The sequence below is a fragment of the Atta colombica genome, unplaced genomic scaffold (assembly GCF_001594045.1).
Source record: "Atta colombica isolate Treedump-2 unplaced genomic scaffold, Acol1.0 scaffold15, whole genome shotgun sequence".
Taxonomy (NCBI): domain Eukaryota; kingdom Metazoa; phylum Arthropoda; class Insecta; order Hymenoptera; family Formicidae; genus Atta; species Atta colombica.
This window is the reverse complement of record NW_017259239.1, coordinates 1,237,481-1,248,680: the sequence shown is the minus strand read 5'-3', so window position 1 is coordinate 1,248,680 and position 11,200 is coordinate 1,237,481. Positions and strand designations below refer to the sequence as shown.

Sequence of the window (11,200 nt, the reverse complement as noted above, 5' to 3'; positions counted from 1 at the left end):
TATAAAATTCAATATATATAAAATTAATATTTTATTTTATAGAATTTGCAAATCATATTTTACTTTTATTTTATTTTTATACATATTTTTTATTTTCAAATATGTTTTTTCGAATGGATGTTCTTAAAGTTTAAAGAAGTCTGACTAAAAATAGAAATCTATAAAATTATTAACAAATCTTTAATTTTGTTGAATTTAATACAGTAGAAATGTCTGATTTTTTTGTTTGGTGTACTATACAACTCATATGAGCTTATATGCTATATCTATGTTTGCCTTGAAATAATAATCCAGTACGATCACAGAAATAACTCAACTCAAAACTGTCATGATTCTCAAATGAGTCACTTTGGTTTCGCTGCAAATGATTAACGGAGAGCGCTATCTATAATCTCAGACCACATAATTTCTAGAAATGTATATACTCATATTTATATTTTGAATAAAAATAAAAGACTTATGGCTGTATTTTGTTAATTTATTAAATTTTGGATTTTATGAGTAATTCATGATATTATAAATTTTCTCTTGTTGATAAAAAATTCGCTTAAATTTATAGTAAAATATCATAATAAAATATCATAGTAAATGTGATTATAAATTTATTGACACACACACACACACACACACACACACACACACACACACACACACACAAATGATTATCGATTTCATAAATTAGCGCGGCCTTTCTTAAATTGAAGACCATTCTTAGGTATAGATACAAAATCTTGCGTAATGTTTATTTCGAATGATTAACAGTTTCATAAATCATAAAAGATTTATTATACAAATGTGTAATGTTATCGTGCTAATATAATTGTACTGTAGCTGATAATAGTCAATTGAACTTCTTCTGGTAAATGTGATTTGTTGAAATGAAAGTAAGTATATCGCAAGTTCTCTACTTTATCCACCTTTAATAAGATCGCGTAACACAAATGTACTTATTGAGTACAGATAAATGATGCTTTAGTAATATTCTAACTTAGATCTCAATTTGTTGATTTTTTTATTTGTTTACAGTTGATTTGTTTATAGTATTTAAAATAATAGATATATTATTCAAATAAGATGAAATACAGTTTCCTAAAAAAACTGAAACAACTGAAAAAGCTAATAAAAAATGAAGTTCATATAAATAAATTTAAAAAATATAATTCTTGATATACTTCGGCTTTTAATCAGGAGATGCGGTAATGTCATGTTAAAAAAAAATCATGTTAAAAAATATATATAAATTGTAATTAAATGAGAAATTAGAATAAAACATTCATGTGTTTTTATAAACAATTTAGAAAAAAAGTATATAGAAGTATAAAAAGTATGAAAAAAGATAAAAAAAGTAATTGTACAAATTTAATTCTTAATTATTTAAAACACCTTGCTAAATATATATTTTTTTTATAATAAAAACTCGCGAAAAAATATTTCACATACAAGATGTTTTATAAATGCATGTCAATATTTTCGTAGATAAATCTATACACTAAAATAAATAAAAAATGTCACATAAACATATCTTCTACATATTTAATTTTCAAGTTATTAGATGACTAAAAAAAGTGTTTGGATTAAGTATGTGTCTTGAAAAGCCTCAATGTAGCAACTTAAGAGGAGAGAAAATGATGGAATTGCTTCGAAATGGATTCGCGATTTTAAGAGAAATAAAAAACGTTTTATTGTCTGTAACTCCGCAATTTTACAATACTTGTTATTGTCACAAGGATACTCAATCGAATACCTAGTTTCTACTCGCAAAATTGCTCCTTATCGCTCTTTTCGAGATCTTTTCTGAACACGATGTTATCTCTGCAGGTCGTTATTATTTGGTTTACAATTTTGATTTAAACATTTTATCATTACACCGTTACCTGTACGGAAAGATAATCATTTATATCTCGCGGAATTTAAAAATTAAATAAATTGAATTGAATCATGATTACAGAATACGTTTCATTCCTTCCTTTCGATGAGCGTTAACCTATTGAGTATGGGAAAAAGTTCGTGGCGATTTTTTAGTAAAATTAAAGTGTTTTTCTTAGAGTATTGAAATCAATTTATTTAAATCAAATATGCTCCATTATTTTCTATAATATTTGCCATTTTTGGGGTAGAGCCATAATTCCATCGCGATAGAACTTCTGTGGTTTCTGATCGAAAAACTGCTTCAAGTGATTTTCACAGGCCTCTTTTGAAGCTAGCTTTACACCATTAAAAGAGTTCTTCAGAGACCTAAACAAAATGATAGTTTGAGGGTGCTATGTCAGGACTATACGGTGGATGCATTACTTCCAGCCAAGCTCTTGCAATTTTTGCCGAGTCATCAAAGATGTGTGTGGTCGAGCGTTGTCGTGATGGAAGATGACATCTCTCCTATTGATTAATTCTGGCCGCTTCCTCTCAATTGCTTGTTGTAATCTCTGCAGTTGTTCACAGTAGAGTTCGGAATTAATTGTTTGATTGGATGATAACAGCTCATAGTGAACGATTCCCTTCCAGTCCTACCACACACAACATCACCTTTTTCTTCGTCAATTCAGGTTTTGTGATTGCTTGCGCCTTCTCTCCTTTCTTTATCCACGATCTTTTTCTAATTGGATTGTCATAGGTGATCCATTTTTCATCCAGTTATCATTTTCTTCAGAAATGGCTTAATTTCATTCCGTTTCAGTAGTGTATCACAAATGTTAATTCGGTCAATCATGTTCCTAACACTCAACTCGTGAGGAACCCAAACATCGAGCTTCTTTTTGTATCCAGCTTTGTGTAAATGATTTAAAACTGTTTTGTGGTCGATACCTAGTTCCCTGGCAATCTCCACAGTGCTCACATACTTATCACGCTCGACTTTTACCAAGATTTCATCGAACTTTTCAGTGATTGGTCGATCGAAGCGAGGTTCATCTTTCACATCGAAATTTCCAGCACGAAAGCGAGCGAACTATTTCCGTGCTGCTGATTTTGATAGAGTATCTTCACTATAAATAGCGCAAATTTTTTCACAAGCCTGTGCAGCATTCTTGCCTTTATCATAGTGATATTGCAAAATGTAGCGAATTTTTTCCTTATTTATTCCATTTTCAAAATAAAATAACTTTTGATCCACTTCACCGATTTCAATCTTTTTCGGCTCAAAACAAAGGTTAAAATGTCACTTTTTAAACGCACGTCTAGTGTTGCCGATGCGATTAGTAGTTGCCGACTGCTGTGCATTTAATGCCATCTAGCGGGAAAAACGCCACGAACTTTTTCCCACCCAATATATACAAAAACTATTCACAAAATATCCCGAAATTCGAAAATATATTTAAATGCCTGTGGCCTTCGCGAAAATCACTTGTTTACCATGCTCGTAAATGCGCCATGTATATGTGAGGTAACTCCGGTATTTACGCCGCATCTATCAAAAACTTAATTTATTATTATTTACTGTGTTCAAAGTAAACAAATTATATTAGTAAAAACTTTGTACTGTCTACTATTATGAACAAAATATTAGAAATCCGAAATATTTATTTTTCGTATTAAAAAAAACTTTTTAAACCCTTGCATTTTATATCTCATAGGAATGGAATATGCGACTATTTATAAAGGGAAGGGAAAGGGATATTATGGCTCATGAAAACACAAATAATGCTTATAAATAAGATGTAAAATGATACATAATAAAATGTGTTTATAAGGTTTTATTAAAGAATAAGAATAAAATATGAAGTAATAGATAACAATTACAATCTTCTTACATATATTACAAGTGTTATGACATAAGATATGTATTTCATGTAATGCGTTTATTGCATTTAGTAACTAACATTTAGTACACTAAATCCAATTTATATACTTTGGGTATAAATTCGCTAAAAATGCCCAGAAAATATATCCCAGAAAGATATGCAAGACAAACTGATTATGACACATATTGATATAATATTAAATAACTCATAAACTTTTAATTTTTTGATAATCTTACTTTAATAACTTTGAACAGAATAATGAGATGAATCAATTGGTAAAAAGAAAACGCATAGTTGCTTATTCAAAAAATTATCCATTTTCGATACATATTCTTTTTAAAGCAATTATGTTTTTTTTCTACCAATTCATCTCATTGTTCTGTTCATAAAGATATTAAGATACGATTACTAAGAAATAATAATTTACGAGTCATTTAACATTTATGTCAATATATGTCAGAATAAAGTATAAATATTTCATAAGCTATTGGTTTTAATATCTCTAAATCCTTAATACTTTTATATGCAAAATAATATTAGAGGAATCATATTATGTAAAAAAAATTATATAATTCCATTTAAAAAATGGATGTGACCTTCATATCTTTTGACACTTCCATTTAGAAGAAAGACAACAAGATCAAGATACGTTCTTCTTGAAATCGTTTCATTTAAAAACTTTTTTTTGCTATCATATAAATCAAGCAAGATATTTCAGATGATCGAGTTAGGTAGAATATCTTGTATAAAATATGTCCATATATATAATATTTTTCCCCTAAATGCTATATCCATAAATGCGTGCCTATAAAAGAGTTAGAATAGAAGATAAGTTTTTATGTGATAGGTAAATTTTTATGTGATGAGATAACGAAACGCATAGAAACGTTTTAGTGATCAGAAAGGAACATTTATAATTCATAAGTCTCAATGAGAATAATGTAGATACACAGACCATGCAACTGCAAACTGCAAGAAGTAGTGCTTTTAATCAGCTATTTTTGTTAATTGATTTAAACTTTCATAAATAATTCGATATCTAATTCAAAACAATTTAGCTGAATATTCTACTTTAAATTAAGGGATACACATTTATATTAATTAACTACAGATAACGATACTGCAGTTGTTATGTGTTAAGTATGTAGCTCACAATTGATTAGTTCCTATAATAATAAATTAACTAGTTAAATTAACTAGTTAAATTAATTAGTTAGAATTTTTTAATATGTGTATCAGCATTGTTATAATCATGTTACAATACACTCACTTAATAGTTATTTTTCTTATAATTATATTTTGTTAAATTATAACACAATAAAATATAAATATTTATATATATTTGTACTGTAATATTAAATATTAATAGTAATAAATAAGATATATAAATCTAAAAACAAAACATCTATAAAAACATACAGCATTCAAGAGCATTATCATATTTATTACGGTATACAATTGCAAAGTTTAAATATCAGTTCTTTCAAGAATGAAAAAGTATTAGTACGAGAATAACGATCAAATCAATTATGTTTGAAATCTCAACAGAAAATATATATGGGAATTACCTCGATGACAAGTTGGCACCCCCATCGAATTGTTGAAATTTGCAGTAAAGTCCTTGCAGAGACATCCAAGCTACTGGCGCAATTTGTCGAGATGTCCTCACTTGGCATCTGAATGCAAGCAGACTGCAGGATTACCGAATTACTACGGAATCCTGCCTCCGTTGGTCATTCATCATCATATATGAGTGATGTGCTTATAAAGATGTATAAAGAACTCTAGCCTAATATCAGCAAAATGGACAATCAGGATTGCCGACATCGCGATACAATCAGTTGTACCACATTAGGTATTTATGTACTCAAAGTCACAGTTATATACACATTTACAGACGACAATTCTTTTTAAAAGATCTTTTTAATCATGTTAATCATCAACAATATTGTTAATCATAATCTTTCAGTCATTACACAATATATATGTTTTTTCTATAAGCTTATTTTAATACTTTCTTCTTTTCCCGAATTAAATTTAAAATGAAAATTAAATATAAGTAACTTATAATATTTGTTCAGATTTAAATAATTTTTAATAATGTCATAACTATATGTATCATATAATAATATAATATAGACAGAAATAGAACTGTAGAATTAAGAATTAAGAATAATATGTAACTAATAAACTTTTTATTAAACATTCCAAGTTTTCTTTAATTAGTGGTTACTGCTTTATCGAGATAAAACTATATTTCTTTAATAAAAACAGAAAATTTCTTGAATTTATATCGATTAAAATTTTAATGACTTGTGGTCGTTCCTAAGTAGATTTAATCAAATATCTTCTTAATTTCATATTGAATGCAAAGTGAATTCAATTAAATTGATGGCCATTAAATCTTTTTGTTCAATCGAATTTATTTTGCAATAAAACACAAAAAGTATAATCAGTATTTATTTGAAAATATTATTTATTTCAAACAAATCAGATGTGTATGATCTCGAATGAGATTAATTAGGAATTCCATTACGTAAGAATCAAAAGACTGAAAAAAATTGCTGACCAACATTGTGATGGTAAAGAAATATGTTTGTGTTACACTATAAAATTTTATTTGTAAGAGCACATATTGACGGAGATATTTTCTTCTTTGCTCGAAGTTTGAAGGCAGACACCTGAATCAACGAGTACTTTCCCGCGGAAACAGTTCGCATTTTGCAAAGCCGATGTTGATTCTGACAGATTTGCCCGAAAGAGCTGTCAAACAAAACTCGAAACTTTCGAGGAAGATTCTATTTGGGTAAGTAAAATAAAGCCAAATCTTTTATATACATACATTGCACAGTAACTACATAACAACAAGATAGAATTTAATCATAAAATCTGTAACAACAATTATTTAGAATCTCATAATTAATGGAAGAAGTTATAAAAGAACACTTATTCAATTTGAGTATATGGAAATTTTATTGTTCTGTTCAGTAATTTATTATTGAGATAATCGGCTAAAGCCAATCTATTGATTTCAGTAAATTACCAATTGTTAATCAATTGTTGTCGTAAAAAATAATTAACAATTTTTTGTCATTTCCCAGACTCGACAGTTATACATCATGGATTTTAATCTTCTAGTTCGCTGATAATAAAAGAGATATCTCATCTCTGTGGCTTCAGAGAGAGCCGGATCATAGTTTGAAAATTCTATAGCGATAACTCGATTTAAACTGAGAGTCAACTCCTGCCGCTGAAACATCGCGAACTGCGTCGGACTTGAAATTAATAGTAACTTCTGTGCTCGCGAGCATATCCGCTGAGTGCTTTGACTACATATACGAAGCAAAATCTCGACGGTAATACGAAGGTAATTTTCATCGAGGACACTTTGACTCTAATCAAGTTTCTTGCATCGAGAACGAGCTAGCTTAAAATTCCATCGTCTTGAATATTTAACTTTTACCAGGTCATCGAGCGTTTCTAGAAAAATATTCAATATTTTTTATAATTACTCATCTTGTTCTTCAAAGTACGTATACTTACATGCATCATTGTAATCGCTTTTGTATTATGAATGAAATTTTGACTGTTACTGAACATTTGTATAGAAAATTAGATCATAATTGTCAACTTATTATACTTTCAAGTCTAATGATTAAAAATTTCTATATTCAAAGAAGATTGTGTTTTATTTTTATTGTTTGATTGTTAATTAAGCTTCTTTTGTACTGCGCAGTTTTACGCTATGCGAAAAATGAAAAAAATAGTTATAAAATATTTGACATGTTTTTCTTTCCAATCTCAAACGACAGTTACATTGTACTTAATTCAGACATACAACTATGAAAGTGTAGTTGGTTGCTTTTGTTGATAAATTTATTGCTTTTGTTATTACATTTTTTTTCTATTTTGTTTCATATTCGCATACATATAAACAGAAAAAAAGAAAGATACTTGTGAGTGTTCGTATCATAAGTAGACACGAACGCAAAATCGATAGCCCAATCGCGTATTTTTCCGGCTTGTATTTCCCCAGATTCTAATTCTGGTGACGCCGGTTGACATTTTTCATCTCGATGTGCTCGACTCGATCACACACGTATGTACATGTATACACATATCTAACACATTGAATGGTAAATCGATCGAGCGATCTCACATGCCCAGTTTGAGACCGAAATCGTGAGAAGTACGTAGATAGATAACGCCAATAGTGATGATCCAAGGAGATTATTGGAATCTTGCCAAGTCCTTTTCAATATGGAGCTCTCACATCAACTCACTCCACTTTTCCTTGCGTTTATCCGATCGCTCGACACACGTTGTATAACGTGGCACAATGGACAAGAGAAAAATACGTCGGCCAGGTAAAAAGAGTAGGTGATACGGACTTTGTAATTGAGGCTTTTCGCGACGGAATTAAATTTACATCTTGTGAGTGGAAAGAAACTTTTAAGATGAAGCAATCTATTATTCCGATAATGTGCATAGTACGATGAACAATTAAATTTTAGAATATGACATTGACGAATCCATTTCATAATTAGAATATTTTTCTCTTTCTTACCGTTCATTTATTTCTTGTTAAGAAAATTATTATTATTTGCTTCAGACAAAAGTTAACATTCTTTTCGAAAATATCTTCAATTTTGAAAAATATTTCGTTGCCATAAAAACTCTTAAAAAGCCCATAAAAATTGATAAGAAAATTAAGAAAAGGAATCTCAATCTACATGCAGACGAAGTAGCACAGATTGATCCGACTGTTTCTGGGGCATGTTTGAAGTACCCATAGTCATAACGACGATTGGATGAATTAAGAAAGAAATTTAATTCTTGATAAACAACCCTCCGAACTTTCTCAGTTTTTTCTTTATTCCTCACTCATCATTCTTCACTTTTTTCCTCTTCTCTGAGAGGGAGATTGGCGTTCAAAGTACGATGATAAATGAGCTATTCTGAATCGAAACGACTCTACTACGTCTGTTTTACTCAGTCTCGTTCGTCTTCGATTTGTAAAGATCAAACAAACCTTTTCCTCTTTTCTCTCTCTTTCTCTCTCTCTCTCTCCCTCTCTCTCTCTCCCTCCCTTCCTCCTCCCCACTCTCTCTATTATTGTAATCATAATTCATCAATATGTCGACGCGCTGCCGGAAGCCGGATATTTCGTACCGGAGATTTAAAGGGATTGTCGGTATGCTGGTTAATGTATCGCCACACAATCCCACCGATCCATTGTTCCAACTAAGGAACACCCGTTGCTCTGCCCCCGGTGCTTTTCATGGAGTTAGCTTAGTCTATGCCATAAAATGGCGAGCAAGGTTCATGAGCGACGCTAAATTAAATTCATGCGAGGTTGGCCCATACTATCTGTATCTCCTACTAACCGCGTATCTCTTCAATATCATTATATATTATATATTTATTACATTATATATTATATATACATTATATATTATATATATATATTATATATATACTAGTCATTTGTTTAAGAGAAGGTACATGCACATTTCATAAAGGGTATGAAAACAACTTTATAGTACAGCGAATTTAGGTTGGTTAAACCAATATGATATATTAATTTTAACAAAAGTTCAAAGGCTAAATTCTTACACAAAAAGTTAATATATTTTATTAGAATTTTGCTAATATATATTTTGAGATATTTTTTATGTATAGAATTCCTAAAAATTATATTGCATATTTTTATAGTTATAATTTTATTCTACGTCATTTTCATTAGCCAAATGTTTTCAAGCAATCATTATGTAACTTCTAGAAGATGTTTTTACCCAGATATTTGTGTAAAATATCTCCCGCATCATAGATTGTGAAGAATATTGATATGATGAAAGAAAGTGCTTTCTCATTATAGATAGATTACGAAAATTTATGGTCTCCATGTAAAACTCCAAGCGTTCTTTTTGTTTTAAGTATTTGCTGGATGACATTGCTGTAAATTGACCAATTTTTCAGCAAGATAATCCGAGCAGCACTAATACGATTAATTGTTTTGCATTTTGTTTATGACAGGATTTATCAATCATAAAAGTTATTATAATCTTAAAAAATCAAGCGATTAACGTTATCAGACAATTACTTGATCTTGTTAATAATACGAGCGCTGAATTGTACGATCCATATAAAACATAACTTCTCACAAAAATCGGCTTTTGTTAAATGAGAACAATGAAATTTAAATCCGTTTGTTTCGTAGATGAAAGATTAAAAAGATATAATTCAGAAAAAACAATGTAGAAAGTTTTTATTAATTTTCTTTTGAAATGGAAATTCTTTCTTTCTTTTGAAATCGAATAATTTTGTATCTTTCTAGATAAAACTTGTAAACTTCTTTTTTTAATTATATATTATACATTATATGAATCTCTCATTTCGTAATCTTTAAATTATTATTAATGTAAATTTATTTTTTCAGAATAATGATTATTGATTCAGGTGATCGTATACCTTCTAAGACAGATTTTTCCGATGTAAAGAAAATCGTGCATTGCGGCAATTGATTTCTTGTCATCTCACGAGATCTATTTAACCTTTTTGACAGAGAGACCTTTTCCTACCCTCCTCCGCATAAGCAGAGCGCTTTTTCCAGCTGATGTCTTCATGGTTACTGTGTCGCGCTCGTCTCTTCAAACGTTCGCGCAAGTTCGGTCTAGATTCCTGTGTTGTAAATCCACCCTCCCAGATGCCCATCTCTCTCGCGGGCTCATACTGCGCCCGATGGTGCACACCCGGTGGCGCCTCCAAGCGATCGAGATCCCGACGCACCCCCTCGACCACGGACTGCGACGATCACCTTCAGTCGTGGGTGCAGTGCGTGCGAGTGTGCAGCGATTTCGAGAGCTGCTGCGAAAGACCGGCGTGGCTTGGAGTGCGCACAAAGTTAGATCAGTGTCATTCCCATTCATCTCTTTGTCATCATTATCATCCTCGGCGGGCACCGCTTGGGAGCAACGGTACTTGGAATTTCCTGTTCTCGACCGAAATCATCGGGTTTGTCGGGTGCCTCAACGCTACGTGGTTCCTGGTAGGCGTGCTGCATTTCTCTTGAGAAGGTATCGCGAAATCTTTTGCGTTTGCACTTAAGCAACAGAAAATAGATAAAACAAAATTCTTAAAAGTTTCGGATACCATATATATTTTTCTCTTTAGATTAGAGTACGCGAAAAATACAAAAATCATTTAAAATAAAAATATTTGATGATTTAAAACCACGTTTATTATGAAGATGCATACAAATACAATCATGCAGAGAATCATCATTCAAAATTTAAATACGTTAATAATAATTCTCTTTTTATTTAATTCTTTACAAAATATCAAATTCATATATATTGTGAAGCTTAATGATGAATAGTAAAAATTTTCAAATAATTATGTACTTTTTGATTCTTGTAATATATCATTTTCTGCAAAATGCAAAATGATATTTTTGAAATTAT

The 11,200-nt window shown here is 30.3% G+C and overlaps 1 protein-coding gene across 1 annotated transcript in view; it reads left to right on the top strand.

Moving 5' to 3' along the window:
- Positions 1-10,558: 10,558 nt before the first annotated feature.
- The window catches only part of LOC108685264 (acetylcholine receptor subunit alpha-like), a 333,770-nt gene continuing 333,128 nt past the window's right edge, over positions 10,559-11,200 (top strand). The window contains exon 1 of the mRNA XM_018189965.1: positions 10,559-10,813. The gene's annotated coding sequence lies outside the window, so the exon portion shown is untranslated. The remainder of the gene's footprint in view (positions 10,814-11,200) is intronic.